Source organism: Ambystoma mexicanum, chromosome 1p (genome assembly GCF_040938575.1).
Source record: "Ambystoma mexicanum isolate Mex_15411 chromosome 1p, UKY_AmexF1_1, whole genome shotgun sequence".
In the NCBI taxonomy this organism is placed as follows: domain Eukaryota; kingdom Metazoa; phylum Chordata; class Amphibia; order Caudata; family Ambystomatidae; genus Ambystoma; species Ambystoma mexicanum.
This window is the reverse complement of record NC_090921.1, coordinates 1,024,608,966-1,024,625,155: the sequence shown is the minus strand read 5'-3', so window position 1 is coordinate 1,024,625,155 and position 16,190 is coordinate 1,024,608,966. Positions and strand designations below refer to the sequence as shown.

The 16,190-nt window shown below is 41.4% G+C and overlaps 6 non-coding genes across 6 annotated transcripts; all 6 read left to right on the top strand.

Annotated features, from left to right (window-relative positions):
• Window positions 1-2,286: 2,286 nt before the first annotated feature.
• Window positions 2,287-2,372, top strand: TRNAY-GUA (transfer RNA tyrosine (anticodon GUA)). Its single transcript is given in 2 exon segments — window positions 2,287-2,323; window positions 2,337-2,372. It is a non-coding gene; the product is annotated as a tRNA-Tyr (tRNA).
• A 560-nt stretch (window positions 2,373-2,932) lies between these two features.
• Window positions 2,933-3,018, top strand: TRNAY-GUA (transfer RNA tyrosine (anticodon GUA)). The gene is given in 2 exon segments: window positions 2,933-2,969; window positions 2,983-3,018. It is a non-coding gene; the product is annotated as a tRNA-Tyr (tRNA).
• A 1,852-nt stretch (window positions 3,019-4,870) lies between these two features.
• On the top strand, window positions 4,871-4,956 carry TRNAY-GUA (transfer RNA tyrosine (anticodon GUA)). Its single transcript is given in 2 exon segments — window positions 4,871-4,907; window positions 4,921-4,956. It is a non-coding gene; the product is annotated as a tRNA-Tyr (tRNA).
• An 8,272-nt stretch (window positions 4,957-13,228) lies between these two features.
• TRNAY-GUA (transfer RNA tyrosine (anticodon GUA)) lies at window positions 13,229-13,314 on the top strand. Its single transcript is given in 2 exon segments — window positions 13,229-13,265; window positions 13,279-13,314. It is a non-coding gene; the product is annotated as a tRNA-Tyr (tRNA).
• A 560-nt stretch (window positions 13,315-13,874) lies between these two features.
• Window positions 13,875-13,960, top strand: TRNAY-GUA (transfer RNA tyrosine (anticodon GUA)). Its single transcript is given in 2 exon segments — window positions 13,875-13,911; window positions 13,925-13,960. It is a non-coding gene; the product is annotated as a tRNA-Tyr (tRNA).
• Window positions 13,961-14,518: 558 nt separating this feature from the next.
• On the top strand, window positions 14,519-14,604 carry TRNAY-GUA (transfer RNA tyrosine (anticodon GUA)). The gene is given in 2 exon segments: window positions 14,519-14,555; window positions 14,569-14,604. It is a non-coding gene; the product is annotated as a tRNA-Tyr (tRNA).
• The last annotated feature ends 1,586 nt before the right edge of the window (window positions 14,605-16,190 follow it).

The following is a 16,190-nucleotide window of genomic DNA, read 5'->3' as shown; positions in this document are numbered from 1 at the left end:
CAAAACAGCAGAATCCCCTTGACAATCTTGATTTCTCAAGAGAAATGAGAGAACACTATACACCATCCAAGATATTAAAATATTGTCAAGGCCCAACGCGGCTGAATACTCTGAGGAGATGGCCTGTGAGGTGCCGCCTTTCAACTTTTCCCCCTTAGTATGGTGGTCAGTAACATGCGGGCGACTGTGGAGGGGGTCATTTTTTTAATTGGGAACTGATGTGCTTTTACTCAATTCGGGAACCTCACAAGCCAAATTTGTAGTATTTTGCACGAATTGCAAGAGATGTTTACAAGTCGACGGTTGAAGTGGAAGCTCGTATTGAGTTTGCTAGAGATGATTGGCCAAGCCTTCGATAGCTCAGTTGGTAGAGTGGAGGTCTGTAGTGGTAAAACAGGCATCCTTAGGTCGCTGGTTCAAATCCGGCACTAAGGACTTTTGCCAAATGCACATTTTATTGAATACTTGGAAAGTAAAATACTTGGAAAGTAAAATAACAGACAATTTATAATTATATTATATTTCATCACTGAAAATAGATGCCTTTTGCTTTGAGGCTGTGGCCACGTTATATTTCTGTCCAACACGAATCTTCATTGGTTTCCTGTCAGGTATTTTGGATCCCCATCTCTTGCTATGAACTGGCAAAACAGCAGAATCCCCTTGACAATCTTGATTTCTCAAGGGAAATGAGAGAACACTATACACCATCCAAGATATTAAAATATTGTCAAGGCCCAACACGGCTGAATACTCTGAGGAGATGGCCTGTGAGGCGCCGCCTTTCAACTTTTCCCCCTTAGTATAGTGGTCATTAACATGCGGGAGACTGCGGAGGGGGTCATTTTTTTAATTGGGAACTGATGTGCTTTTACTCAATTCGGGAACCTCACAAGCCAAATTTGTAGTATTTTGCACGAATTGCAAGAGATGTTTACAAGTCGACGGTTGAAGTGGAAGCTCGTATTGAGTTGGCTAGAGAATGATTTGCCAAGCCTTCGAAAGCTCAGTTGGTAGAGCGGAGGACTGTAGTGGTAAAACAGGCATCCTTAGGTCGCTGGTTCAAATCCGGCTCGAAGGACTTTTGCCAAATGCAAATTTTATTGAATACTTGGAAAGTAAAATACTTGGAAAATAAAATAACAGACAATTTATAATTATATTATATTTCATCACTGAAAATAGATGCCTTTTGCTTTGAGGCTGTGGCCACGTTATGTTTCTGTCCAACACCAATCTTCATTGGTTTCCTGTGAGGTGTTTCGGATCCCCATCTCTTGTTATGAACTGGCAAAACAGCAGAATCCCCTTGACAATCTTGATTTCTCAAGGGAAATGAGAGAACAGTATACACCATCCAAGATATTAAAATATTGTCAAGGCCCAACACGGCTGAATACTCTGAGGAGATGGCCTGTGAGGCGCCGCCTTTCAACTTTTCCCCCTTAGTATGGTGGTCAGTAACATGCGGGCGACTGCGGAGGGGGTCATTTTTTTAATTGGGAACTGATGTACTTTTACTCAATTCGGGAACCTCACAAGCCAAATTTGTAGTATTTTGCACGAATTGCAAGAGATGTTTACAAGTCGACGGTTGAAGTGGAAGCTCGTATTGAGTTTGCTAGAGTTGATTTGCCAAGCCTTCGATAGCTCAGTTGGTAGAGCGGAGGTCTGTAGTGGTAAAACAGGCATCCTTAGGTCGCTGGTTCAAATCCGGCTCGAAGGACTTTTGCCAAATGCAAATTTTATTGAATACTTGGAAAGTAAAATACTTGGAAAATAAAATAACAGACAATTTATAATTATATTATATTTCATCACTGAAAATAGATGCCTTTTGCTTTGAGGCTGTGGCCACGTTATGTTTCTGTCCAACACCAATCTTCATTGGTTTCCTGTGAGGTGTTTCGGATCCCCATCTCTTGCTATGAACTGGCAAAACAGCAGAATCCCCTTGACAATCTTGATTTCTCAAGGGAAATGAGAGAACAGTATACACCATCCAAGATATTAAAATATTGTCAAGGCGCAACACGGCTGAATACTCTGAGGAGATGGCCTGTGAGGCGCCGCCTTTCAACTTTTCCCCCTTAGTATGGTGGTCAGTAACATGCGGGAGACTGCGGAGGGGGTCATTTTTTTAATTGGGAACTGATGTGCTTTTACTCAATTCGGGAACGTCACAAGCCAAATTTGTAGTATTTTGCACGAATTGCAAGAGATGTTTACAAGTCGACGGTTGAAGTGGAAGCTTGTATTGAGTTTGCTAGATAACGATTTGCCAAGCCTTCGATAGCTCAGTTGGTAGAGCGGAGGACTGTAGTGGTAAAACAGGCATCCTTAGGTCGCTGGTTCAAATCCGGCTCGAAGGACTTATGCCAAATGCACATTTTATTGAATACTTGGAAAGTAAAATACTTGGAAAGTAAAATAACAGACAATTTATAATTATATTATATTTCATCACTGAAAATAGATGCCTTTTGCTTTGAGGCTGTGGCCACGTTATTTTTCTGTCCGACACCAATCTTCGTTGGTTTCCTGTGAGGTATTTTGGATCCCCATCTCTTGCTATGAACTGACAAAACAGCAGAATCCCCTTAACAATCTTGATTTCTCAAGGGAAATGGGAGAACACTATACACCATCCAAGATATTAAAATATTGTCAAGGCCGAACACTGATGAATACTATGAGGAGATGGCCTGTGAGGCGCCGCCTTTCAACTTTTCCTCCTTTGTATGGTGGTCAGTAACATGCGGGAGACTGCGGAGGGGGTCATTTTTTTAATTGGGAACTGATGTGCTTTTACTCAATTCGGGAACGTCACAAGCCAAATTTGTAGTATTTTGCACGAATTGCAAGAGATGTTTACAAGTCGACGGTTGAAGTGGAAGCTCGTATTGAGTTTGCTAGAGAACAGTTTGCCAAGCCTTCGATAGCTCAGTTGGTAGAGCGGAGGACTGTAGTGGTAAAACAGGCATCCTTAGGTCGCTGGTTCAAATCCGGCTCGAAGGACTTTTGCCAAATGCACATTTTATTGAATACTTGGAAAGTAAAATACTTGGAAAGTAAAATAACAGACAATTTATAATTATATTATATTTCATCACTGAAAATAGATGCCTTTTGCTTTGAGGCTGTGGCCACGTTATTTTTCTGTCCGACACCAATCTTCGTTGGTTTCCTGTGAGGTATTTTGGATCCCCATCTCTTGCTATGAACTGACAAAACAGCAGAATCCCCTTGACAATCTTGATTTCTCAAGGGAAATGGGAGAACACTATACACCATCCAAGATATTAAAATATTGTCAAGGCCGAACACTGATGAATACTCTGAGGAGATGGCCTGTGAGGCGCCGCCTTTCAACTTTTCCTCCTTTGTATGGTGGTCAGTAACATGCGGGAGACTGCGGAGGGGGTCATTTTTTTAATTGTGAACTGATGTGCTTTTACTCAATTCGGGAACCTCACAAGCCAAATTTGTAGTATTTTGCACGAATTGCAAGAGATGTTTGAATGTCGAAGGTTGAAGTGGAAGCTCGTATTGAGCTTGCTAGAGACTGATTTGCCAAGCCTTCGATAGCTCAGTTGGTATAGCGGAGGACTGTAGTGGTAAAACAGGCATCCTTAGGTCGCTGGTTCAAATCCGGTTCGAAGGACTTTTGCCAAATGCACATTTTATTGAATACTTGGAAAGTAAAATACTTGGAAAGTAAAATAACAGACAATTTATAATTATATTATATTTCATCACTGAAAATAGATGCCTTTTGCTTTGAGGCTGTGACCACGTTATTTTTCTGTCCAACACGAATCTTCATTGGTTTCCTGTGAGGTGTTTTGGATCCCCATCTCTTGCTATGAACTTGCAAAACAGCAGAATCCCCTTGACAATCTTGATTTCTCAAGAGAAATGAGAGAACACTATGCACCATCCAAGATATTAAAGTATTGTCAAGGCCCAACGCGGCTGAATACTCTGAGGAGATGGCCTGTGAGGTGCCGCCTTTCAACTTTTCCCCCTTAGTATGGTGGTCAGTAACATGCGGGCGACTGCGGAGGGGGTCATTTTTTTAATTGGGAACTGATGTGCTTTTACTCAATTCGGGAACGTCACAAGCCAAATTTGTAGTATTTTGCACGAATTGCAAGAGATGTTTACAAGTCGACGGTTGAAGTGGAAGCTTGTATTGAGTTTGCTAGATAACGATTTGCCAAGCCTTCGATAGCTCAGTTGGTAGAGCGGAGGACTGTAGTGGTAAAACAGGCATCCTTATGTCGCTGGTTCAAATCCGGCTCGAAGGACTTTTGCCAAATGCACATTTTATTGAATACTTGGAAAGTGAAATACTTGGAAAGTAAAATAACAGACAATTTATAATTATATTATATTTCATCACTGAAAATAGATGCCTTTTGCTTTGAGGCTGTGGCCACGTTATTTTTCTGTCCGACACCAATCTTCGTTGGTTTCCTGTGAGGTATTTTGGATCCCCATCTCTTGCTATGAACTGACAAAACAGCAGAATCCCCTTAACAATCTTGATTTCTCAAGGGAAATGGGAGAACACTATACACCATCCAAGATATTAAAATATTGTCAAGGCCGAACACTGATGAATACTATGAGGAGATGGCCTGTGAGGCGCCGCCTTTCAACTTTTCCTCCTTTGTATGGTGGTCAGTAACATGCGGGAGACTGCGGAGGGGGTCATTTTTTTAATTGGGAACTGATGTGCTTTTACTCAATTCGGGAACGTCACAAGCCAAATTTGTAGTATTTTGCACGAATTGCAAGAGATGTTTACAAGTCGACGGTTGAAGTGGAAGCTCGTATTGAGTTTGCTAGAGAACAATTTGCCAAGCCTTCGATAGCTCAGTTGGTAGAGCGGAGGACTGTAGTGGTAAAACAGGCATCCTTAGGTCGCTGGTTCAAATCCGGCTCGAAGGACTTTTGCCAAATGCACATTTTATTGAATACTTGGAAAGTAAAATACTTGGAAAGTAAAATAACAGACAATTTATAATTATATTATATTTCATCACTGAAAATAGATGCCTTTTGCTTTGAGGCTGTGGCCACGTTATTTTTCTGTCCGACACCAATCTTCGTTGGTTTCCTGTGAGGTATTTTGGATCCCCATCTCTTGCTATGAACTGACAAAACAGCAGAATCCCCTTGACAATCTTGATTTCTCAAGGGAAATGGGAGAACACTATACACCATCCAAGATATTAAAATATTGTCAAGGCCGAACACTGATGAATACTCTGAGGAGATGGCCTGTGAGGCGCCGCCTTTCAACTTTTCCTCCTTTGTATGGTGGTCAGTAACATGCGGGAGACTGCGGAGGGGGTCATTTTTTTAATTGTGAACTGATGTGCTTTTACTCAATTCGGGAACCTCACAAGCCAAATTTGTAGTATTTTGCACGAATTGCAAGAGATGTTTGAATGTCGAAGGTTGAAGTGGAAGCTCGTATTGAGCTTGCTAGAGATTGATTTGCCAAGCCTTCGATAGCTCAGTTGGTAGAGCGGAGGACTGTAGTGGTAAAACAGGCATCCTTAGGTCGCTGGTTCAAATCCGGTTCGAAGGACTTTTGCCAAATGCACATTTTATTGAATACTTGGAAAGTAAAATACTTGGAAAGTAAAATAACAGACAATTTATAATTATATTATATTTCATCACTGAAAATAGATGCCTTTTGCTTTGAGGCTGTGACCACGTTATTTTTCTGTCCAACACGAATCTTCATTGGTTTCCTGTGAGGTGTTTTGGATCCCCATCTCTTGCTATGAACTGGCAAAACAGCAGAATCCCCTTGACAATCTTGATTTCTCAAGAGAAATGAGAGAACACTATACACCATCCAAGATATTAAAATATTGTCAAGGCCCAACACGGCTGAATACTCTGAGGAGATGGCCTGTGAGGCGCCGCCTTTCAACTTTTCCCCCTTAGTATGGTGGTCATTAACATGCGGGAGACTGCGGAGGGGGTCATTTTTTTAATTGGGAACTGATGTGCTTTTACTCAATTCGGGAACCTCACAAGCCAAATTTGTAGTATTTTGCACGAATTGCAAGAGATGTTTACAAGTCGACGGTTGAAGTGGAAGCTCGTATTGAGTTTGCTAGAGAATGATTTGCCAAGCCTTCGAAAGCTCAGTTGGTAGAGCGGAGGACTGTAGTGGTAAAACAGGCATCCTTAGGTCGCTGGTTCAAATCCGGCTTGAAGGACTTTTGCCAAATGCACATTTTATTGAATACTTGGAAAGTAAAATACTTGGAAAGTAAAATAACAGACAATTTATAATTATATTATATTTCATCACTGAAAATAGATGCCTTTTGCTTTGAGGCTGTGACCACGTTATTTTTCTGTCCAACACGAATCTTCATTGGTTTCCTGTGAGGTGTTTTGGATCCCCATCTCTTGCTATGAACTTGCAAAACAGCAGAATCCCCTTGACAATCTTGATTTCTCAAGAGAAATGAGAGAACACTATGCACCATCCAAGATATTAAAATATTGTCAAGGCCCAACGCGGCTGAATACTCTGAGGAGATGGCCTGTGAGGTGCCGCCTTTCAACTTTTCCCCCTTAGTATGGTGGTCAGTAACATGCGGGCGACTGCGGAGGGGGTCATTTTTTTAATTGGGAACTGATGTGCTTTTACTCAATTCGGGAACCTCACAAGCCAAATTTGTAGTATTTTGCACGAATTGCAAGAGATGTTTACAAGTCGACGGTTGAAGTGGAAGCTCGTATTGAGTTTGCTAGAGTTGATTTGCCAAGCCTTCGATAGCTCAGTTGGTAGAGCGGAGGTCTGTAGTGGTAAAACAGGCATCCCTAGGTTGCTGGTTCAAATCCGGCTCTAAGGACTCTTGCCAAATGCACATTTTATTGAATACTTGGAAAGTAAAATAACAGACAATTTATAATTATATTATATTTCATCAATGAAAATAGATGCCTTTTGCTTTGAGGCTGTGGCCACGTTATATTTCTGTCCAACACGAATCTTCATTGGTTTCCTGTCAGGTATTTTGGATCCCCATCTCTTGCTATGAACTGGCAAAACAGCAGAATCCCCTTGACAATCTTGATTTCTCAAGGGAAATGAGAGAACACTATACACCATCCAAGATATTAAAATATTGTCAAGGCCCAACACGGCTGAATACTCTGAGGAGATGGCCTGTGAGGCGCCGCCTTTCAACTTTTCCCCCTTAGTATGGTGGTCAGTAACATGCGGGAGACTGCGGAGGGGGTCATTTTTTTAATTGGGAACTGATGTGCTTTTACTCAATTCGGGAACGTCACAAGCCAAATTTGTAGTATTTTGCACGAATTGCAAGAGATGTTTACAAGTCGACGGTTGAAGTGGAAGCTCGTATTGAGTTTGCTAGAGAATGATTTGCCAAGCCTTCGAAAGCTCAGTTGGTAGAGCGGAGGACTGTAGTGGTAAAACAGGCATCCTTAGGTCGCTGGTTCAAATCCGTCTCGAAGGACTTTTGCCAAATGCACATTTTATTGAATACTTGGAAAGTAAAATACTTGGAAAGTAAAATAACAGACAATTTATAATTATATTATATTTCATCACTGAAAATAGATGCCTTTTGCTTTGAGGCTGTGGCCACGTTATTTTTCTGTCCGACACCAATCTTCGTTGGTTTCCTGTGAGGTATTTTGGATCCCCATCTCTTGCAATGAACTGACAAAACAGCAGAATCCCCTTGACAATCTTGATTTCTCAAGGGAAATGGGAGAACACTATACACCATCCAAGATATTAAAATATTGTCAAGGCCGAACACTGATGAATACTATGAGGAGATGGCCTGTGAGGCGCCGCCTTTCAACTTTTCCTCCTTTGTATGGTGGTCAGTAACATGCGGGAGACTGCGGAGGGGGTCATTTTTTTAATTGTGAACTGATGTGCTTTTACTCAATTCGGGAACCTCACAAGCCAAATTTGTAGTATTTTGCACGAATTGCAAGAGATGTTTGAATGTCGAAGGTTGAAGTGGAAGCTCGTATTGAGCTTGCTAGAGACTGATTTGCCAAGCCTTCGATAGCTCAGTTGGTAGAGCTGAGGACTGTAGTGGTAAAACAGGCATCCTTAGGTCGCTGGTTCAAATCCGGTTCGAAGGACTTTTGCCAAATGCACATTTTATTGAATACTTGGAAAGTAAAATACTTGGAAAGTAAAATAACAGACAATTTATAATTATATTATATTTCATCACTGAAAATAGATGCCTTTTGCTTTGAGGCTGTGACCACGTTATTTTTCTGTCCAACACGAATCTTCATTGGTTTCCTGTGAGGTGTTTTGGATCCCCATCTCTTGCTATGAACTTGCAAAACAGCAGAATCCCCTTGACAATCTTGATTTCTCAAGAGAAATGAGAGAACACTATACACCATCCAAGATATTAAAATATTGTCAAGGCCCAACGCGGCTGAATACTCTGAGGAGATGGCCTGTGAGGTGCCGCCTTTCAACTTTTCCCCCTTAGTATGGTGGTCAGTAACATGCGGGCGACTGTGGAGGGGGTCATTTTTTTAATTGGGAACTGATGTGCTTTTACTCAATTCGGGAACCTCACAAGCCAAATTTGTAGTATTTTGCACGAATTGCAAGAGATGTTTACAAGTCGACGGTTGAAGTGGAAGCTCGTATTGAGTTTGCTAGAGTTGATTTGCCAAGCCTTCGATAGCTCAGTTGGTAGAGCGGAGGTCTGTAGTGGTAAAACAGGCATCCTTAGGTCGCTGGTTCAAATCTGGCTCTAAGGACTCTTGCCAAATGCACATTTTATTGAATACTTGGAAAGTAAAATACTTGGAAAGTAAAATAACAGACAATTTATAATTATATTATATTTCATCACTGAAAATAGATGCCTTTTGCTTTGAGGCTGTGGCCACGTTATATTTCTGTCCAACACGAATCTTCATTGGTTTCCTGTCAGGTATTTTGGATCCCCATCTCTTGCTATGAACTGGCAAAACAGCAGAATCCCCTTGACAATCTTGATTTCTCAAGGGAAATGAGAGAACACTATACACCATCCAAGATATTAAAATATTGTCAAGGCGCAACACGGCTGAATACTCTGAGGAGATGGCCTGTGAGGCGCCGCCTTTCAACTTTTCCTCCTTAGTATGGTGGTCAGTAACATGCGGGAGACTGCGGAGGCGGTCATTTTTTTAATTGGGAACTGATGTGCTTTTACTCAATTCGTGAACCTCACAAGCCAAATTTGTAGTATTTTGCACGAATTGCAAGAGATGTTTACAAGTCGACGGTTGAAGTGGAAGCTCGTATTGAGTTTGCTAGAGAATGATTTGCCAAGCCTTCGATAGCTCAGACTGTAGTGGTAAAACAGGCATCCTTAGGTCGCTGGTTCAAATCCGGCTCGAAGGACTTTTGCCAAATGCAAATTTTATTGAATACTTGGAAAGTAAAATACTTGGAAAGTAAAATAACAGACAATTTATAATTATATTATATTTCATCACTGAAAATAGATGCCTTTTGCTTTGAGGCTGTGGCCACGTTATTTTTCTGTCCGACACCAATCTTCGTTGGTTTCCTGTGAGGTGTTTTGGATCCCCGTCTCTTGCTATGAACTGGCAAAACAGCAGAATCCCCTTGACAATCTTGATTTCTCAAGGGAAATGAGAGAACACTATACACCATCTAAGATATTAAAATATTGTCAAGGCCCAACACGGCTGAATACTCTCAGGAGATGGCCTGTGAGGCGCCGCCTTTCAACTTTTCCCCCTTAGTATAGTGGTCATTAACATGCGGGAGACTGCGGAGGGGGTCATTTTTTTAATTGGGAACTGATGTGCTTTTACTCAATTCGGGAACCTCACAAGCCAAATTTGTAGTATTTTGCACGAATTGCAAGAGATGTTTACAAGTCGACGGTTGAAGTGGAAGCTCGTATTGAGTTTGCTAGAGAATGATTTGCCAAGCCTTTGATAGCACAGTTGGTAGAGCGGAGGACTGTAGTGGTAAAACAGGCATCCTTAGGTCGCTGGTTCAAATCCGGCTCGAAGGACTTTTGCCAAATGCAAATTGTATTGAATACTTGGAAAGTAAAATACTTGGAAAGTAAAATAACAGACAATTTATAATTATATTATATTTCATCACTGAAAATAGATGCCTTTTGCTTTGAGGCTGTGGCCACGTTATTTTTCTGTCCGACACCAATCTTCGTTGGTTTCCTGTGAGGTGTTTTGGATCCCCATCTCTTGCTATGAACTGACAAAACAGCAGAATCCCCTTGACAATCTTGATTTCTCAAGGGAAATGGGAGAACACCATACACCATTCAAGATATTAAAATATTGTCAAGGCCGAACACTGATGAATACTCTGAGGAGATGGCCTGTGAGGCGCCGCCTTTCAACTTTTCCTCCTTAGTATGGTGGTCAGTAACATGCGGGAGACTGCGGAGGCGGTCATTTTTTAAATTGGGAACTGATGTGCTTTTACTCAATTCGGGAACCTCACAAGCCAAATTTGTAGTATTTTGCACGAATTGCAAGAGATGTTTGCATGTCGACGGTTGAAGTGGAAGCTCGAATTGAGCTTGCTAGAGAACGGTTTGCCAAGCCTTCGATAGCTCAGTTGGTAGAGGAGAGGACTGTAGTGGTAAAACAGGCATCCTTAGGTCGCTGGTTCAAATCCGGCTCGATGGACTTTTGCCAAATGCAAATTTTATTGAATACTTGGAAAGTAAAATACTTGGAAAATAAAATAACAGACAATTTATAATTATATTATATTTCATCACTAAAAATAGATGCCTTTTGCATTGAGGCTGTGGCCACATTATTTTTCTGTCCAACACCAATCTTCTTTGGTTTCCTGTGAGGTGTTTTTTTGATCCCCATCTCTTGCTATGAACTGGCAAAACAGCATAATCCCCTTGACAATCTTGATTTCTCAAGGAAAATGAGAGAACACTATACACCATCCAAGATATTAAAATATTGTCAAGGCCCAACGCGGCTGAATACTCTGAGGAGATGGCCTGTGAGGTGCCGCCTTTCAACTTTTCCCCCTTAGTATGGTGGTCAGTAACATGCGGGAGACTGCGGAGGGGGTCATTTTTTTAATTGGGAACTGATGTGCTTTTACTCAATTCGGGAACCTCACAAGCCAAATTTGTAGTATTTTGCACGAATTGCAAGAGATGTTTACAAGTCGACGGTTGAAATGGAAGCTCGTATTGAGTTTGCTAGAGAACGACTTGCCAAGCCTTCGATAGCTCAGTTGGTAGAGTGGAGGACTGTAGTGGTACAACAGGCATCCTTAGGTCGCTGGTTCAAATCCGGCTCAAAGGACTTTTGCCAAATGCAAATTTTATTGAATACTTGGAAAGTAAAATACTTGGAAAATAACATAACAGACAATTTATAATTATATTATATTTCATCACTGAAAATAGATGCCTTTTGCATTGAGGCTGTGGCCACATTATTTTTCTGTCCAACACCAATCTTCATTGGTTTCATGTGAGGTGTTTTTTTGATCCCCATCTCTTGCTATGAACTGGCAAAACAGCATAATCCCCTTGACAATCTTGATTTCTCAAGGGAAATGAGAGAACACTATACACCATCCAAGATATTAAAATATTGTCAAGGCCCAACGCGGCTGAATACTCTGAGGAGATGGCCTGTGAGGTGCCGCCTTTCAACTTTTCCCCCTTAGTATGGTGGTCAGTAACATGCGGGAGACTGCGGAGGGGGTCATTTTTTTAATTGGGAACTGATGTGCTTTTACTCAATTCGGGAACCTCACAAGCCAAATTTGTAGTATTTTGCACGAATTGCAAGAGATGTTTACAAGTCGACGGTTGAAGTGGAAGCTCGTATTGAGTTTGCCAGAGAATGATTTGCCAAGCCTTCGATAGCTCAGTTGGTAGAGCGGAGGACTGTAGTGGTAAAACAGGCATACTTAGGGCGCTGGTTCAAATCCGACTCGAAGGACTTTTGCCAAATGCACATTTTGGAAAGTAAAATACTTGGAAAGTAAAATAACAGATAATTTAGAATTATATTATATTTCATCACTGAAAATAGATGCCTTTTGCTTTGAGGCTGTGGCCACGTTATTTTTCTGTCCAACACGAATCTTCATTGGTTTCCTGTCAGGTGTTTTGGATCCCCATCTCTTGCTATGAACTGGCAAAACAGCAGAATCCCCTTGACAATCTTGATTTCTCAAGGGAAATGAGAGAACACTACACACCATCCAAGATATTAAAATAATGTCAAGGCCCAACACGGCTGAATACTCTGAGGAGATGGCCTGTGAGGCGCCGCCTTTCAACTTTTCCCCCTTAGTATGGTGGTCATTAACATGCGGGAGACTGCGGAGGGGGTCATTTTTTTAATTGGGAACTGATGTGCTTTTACTCAATTCGGGAACCTCACAAGCCAAATTTGTAGTATTTTGCACGAATTGCAAGAGATGTTTACAAGTCGACGGTTGAAGTGGAAGCTCGTATTGAGTTTGCTAGAGAATGATTTGCCAAGCCTTCGAAAGCTCAGTTGGTAGAGCGGAGGACTGTAGTGGTAAAACAGGCATCCTTAGGTCGCTGGTTCAAATCCGGCTCGAAGGACTTTTGCCAAATGCAAATTTTATTGAATACTTGGAAAGTAAAATACTTGGAAAATAAAATAACAGACAATTTATAATTATATTATATTTCATCACTGAAAATAGATGCCTTTTGCTTTGAGGCTGTGGCCACGTTATGTTTCTGTCCAACACCAATCTTCATTGGTTTCCTGTGAGGTGTTTCGGATCCCCATCTCTTGCTATGAACTGGCAAAACAGCAGAATCCCCTTGACAATCTTGATTTCTCAAGGGAAATGAGAGAACAGTATACACCATCCAAGATATTAAAATATTGTCAAGGCCCAACACGGCTGAATACTCTGAGGAGATGGCCCGTGAGGCGCCGCCTTTCAACTTTTCCCCCTTAGTATGGTGGTCAGTAACATGCGGGAGACTGCGCAGGGGGTCATTTTTTTAATTGGGAACTGATGTGCTTTTACTCAATTCGGGAACGTCACAATCCAAATTTGTAGTATTTTGCACGAATTGCAAGAGATGTTTACAAGTCGACGGTTGAAGTGGAAGCTCGTATTGAGTTTGCTAGAGAGCGATTTGCCACGCCTTCGATAGCTCAGTTGGTAGAGCGGAGGACTGTAGTAGTAAAACAGGCATCCTTAGGTCGCTGGTTCAAATCCGGCTCGAAGGACTTTTGCCAAATGCACATTTTATTGAATACTTGGAAAGTAAAATACTTGGAAAGTAAAATAACAGACAATTTATAATTATATTATATTTCATCACTGAAAATAGATGCCTTTTGCTTTGAGGCTGTGGCCACGTTATTTTTCTGTCCGACACCAATCTTCGTTGGTTTCCTGTGAGGTATTTTGGATCCCCATCTCTTGCTATGAACTGACAAAACAGCAGAATCCCCTTGACAATCTTGATTTCTCAAGGGAAATGGGAGAACACTATACACCATCCAAGATATTAAAATATTGTCAAGGCCGAACACTGATGAATACTCTGAGGAGATGGCCTGTGAGGCGCCGCCTTTCAACTTTTCCTCCTTTGTATGGTGGTCAGTAACATGCGGGAGACTGCGGAGGGGGTCATTTTTTTAATTGTGAACTGATGTGCTTTTACTCAATTCGGGAACCTCACAAGCCAAATTTGTAGTATTTTGCACGAATTGCAAGAGATGTTTCAATGTCGACGGTTGAAGTGGAAGCTCGTATTGAGCTTGCTAGAGACTGATTTGCCAAGCCTTCGATAGCTCAGTTGGTAGAGCGGAGGACTGTAGTGGTAAAACAAGCATCCTTAGGTCGCTGGTTCAAATCCGGCTCGAAGGACTTTTGCCAAATGCACATTTTATTGAATACTTGGAAAGAAAATTCTTGGAAAGTAAAATAACAGACAATTTATAATTATATTATATTTCATCACTGAAAATAGATGCCTTTTGCTTTGAGGCTGTGACCACGTTATTTTTCTGTCCAACACAAATCTTCATTGGTTTCCTGTGAGGTGTTTTGGATCCCCATCTCTTGCTATGAACTGGCAAAACAGCAGAATCCCCTTGACAATCTTGATTTCTCAAGAGAAATGAGAGAACACTATACACCATCCAAGATATTAAAATATTGTCAAGGCCCAACGCGGCTGAATACTCTGAGGAGATGGCCTGTGAGGTGCCGCCTTTCAACTTTTCCCCCTTAGTATGGTGGTCAGTAACATGCGGGCGACTGCGGAGGGGGTCATTTTTTTAATTGGGAACTGATGTGCTTTTACTCAATTCGGGAACCTCACAAGCCAAATTCGTAGTATTTTGCACGAATTGCAAGAGATGTTTACAAGTCGACGGTTGAAGTGGAAGCTCGTATTGAGTTTGCTAGAGTTGATTTGCTAAGCCTTGGATAGCTCAGTTGGTAGAGCGGAGGACTGTAGTGGTAAAACAGGCATCCTTAGGTCGCTGGTTCAAATCCAGCTCTAAGGACTCTTGCCAAATGCACATTTTATTGAATAATTGGAAAGTAAAATACTTGGAAAGTAAAATAACAGACAATTTATAATTATATTATATTTCATCACTGAAAATAAATGCCTTTTGCTTTGAGGCTGTGGCCACGTTATATTTCTGTCCAACACGAATCTTCATTGGTTTCCTGTCAGGTATTTTGGATCCCCATCTCTTGCTATGAACTGGCAAAACAGCAGAATCCCCTTGACAATCTTGATTTCTCAAGGGAAATGAGAGAACACTATACACCATCTAAGATATTAAAATATTGTCAAGGCCCAACACGGCTGAATACTCTCAGGAGATGGCCTGTGAGGCGCCGCCTTTCAACTTTTCCCCCTTAGTATAGTGGTCATTAACATGCGGGAGACTGCGGAGGGGGTCATTTTTTTAATTGGGAACTGATGTGCTTTTACTCAATTCGGGAACCTCACAAGCCAAATTTGTAGTATTTTGCACGAATTGCAAGAGATGTTTACAAGTCGACGGTTGAAGTGGAAGCTCGTATTGAGTTTTCTAGAGAATGATTTGCCAAGCCTTTGATAGCACAGTTGGTAGAGCGGAGGACTGTAGTGGTAAAACAGGCATCCTTAGGTCCCTGGTTCAAATCCGGCTCGAAGGACTTTTGCCAAATGCAAATTTTATTGAATACTTGGAAAGTAAAATACTTGGAAAGTAAAATAACAGACAATTTATAATTATATTATATTTCATCACTGAAAATAGATGCCTTTTGCTTTGAGGCTGTGGCCACGTTATTTTTCTGTCCGACACCAATCTTCGTTGGTTTCCTGTGAGGTGTTTTGGATCCCCATCTCTTGCTATGAACTGACAAAACAGCAGAATCCCCTTGACAATCTTGATTTCTCAAGGGAAATGGGAGAACACCATACACCATCCAAGATATTAAAATATTGTCAAGGCCGAACACTGATGAATACTCTGAGGAGATGGCCTGTGAGGCGCCGCCTTTCAACTTTTCCTCCTTAGTATGGTGGTCAGTAACATGCGGGAGACTGCGGAGGCGGTCATTTTTTAAATTGGGAACTGATGTGCTTTTACTCAATTCGGGAACCTCACAAGCCAAATTTGTAGTATTTTGCACGAATTGCAAGAGATGTTTGCATGTCGACGGTTGAAGTGGAAGCTCGAATTGAGCTTGCTAGAGATCGGTTTGCCAAGCCTTCGATAGCTCAGTTGGTAGAGCAGAGGACTGTAGTGCTAAAACTGGCATCCTTAGGTCGCTGGTTCAAATCTGGCTCGATGGACTTTTGCCAAATGCAAATTTTATTGAATACTTGGAAAGTAAAATACTTGGAAAATAACATAACAGACAATTTATAATTATATTATATTTCATCACTGAAAATAGATGCCTTTTGCATTGAGGCTGTGGCCACATTATTTTTCTGTCCAACACCAATCTTCTTTGGTTTCCTGTGAGGTGTTTTTTTGATCCCCATCTCTTGCTATGAACTGGCAAAACAGCATAATCCCCTTGACAATCTTGATTTCTCAAGGGAAATGAGAGAACACTATACACCATCCAAGATATTAAAATA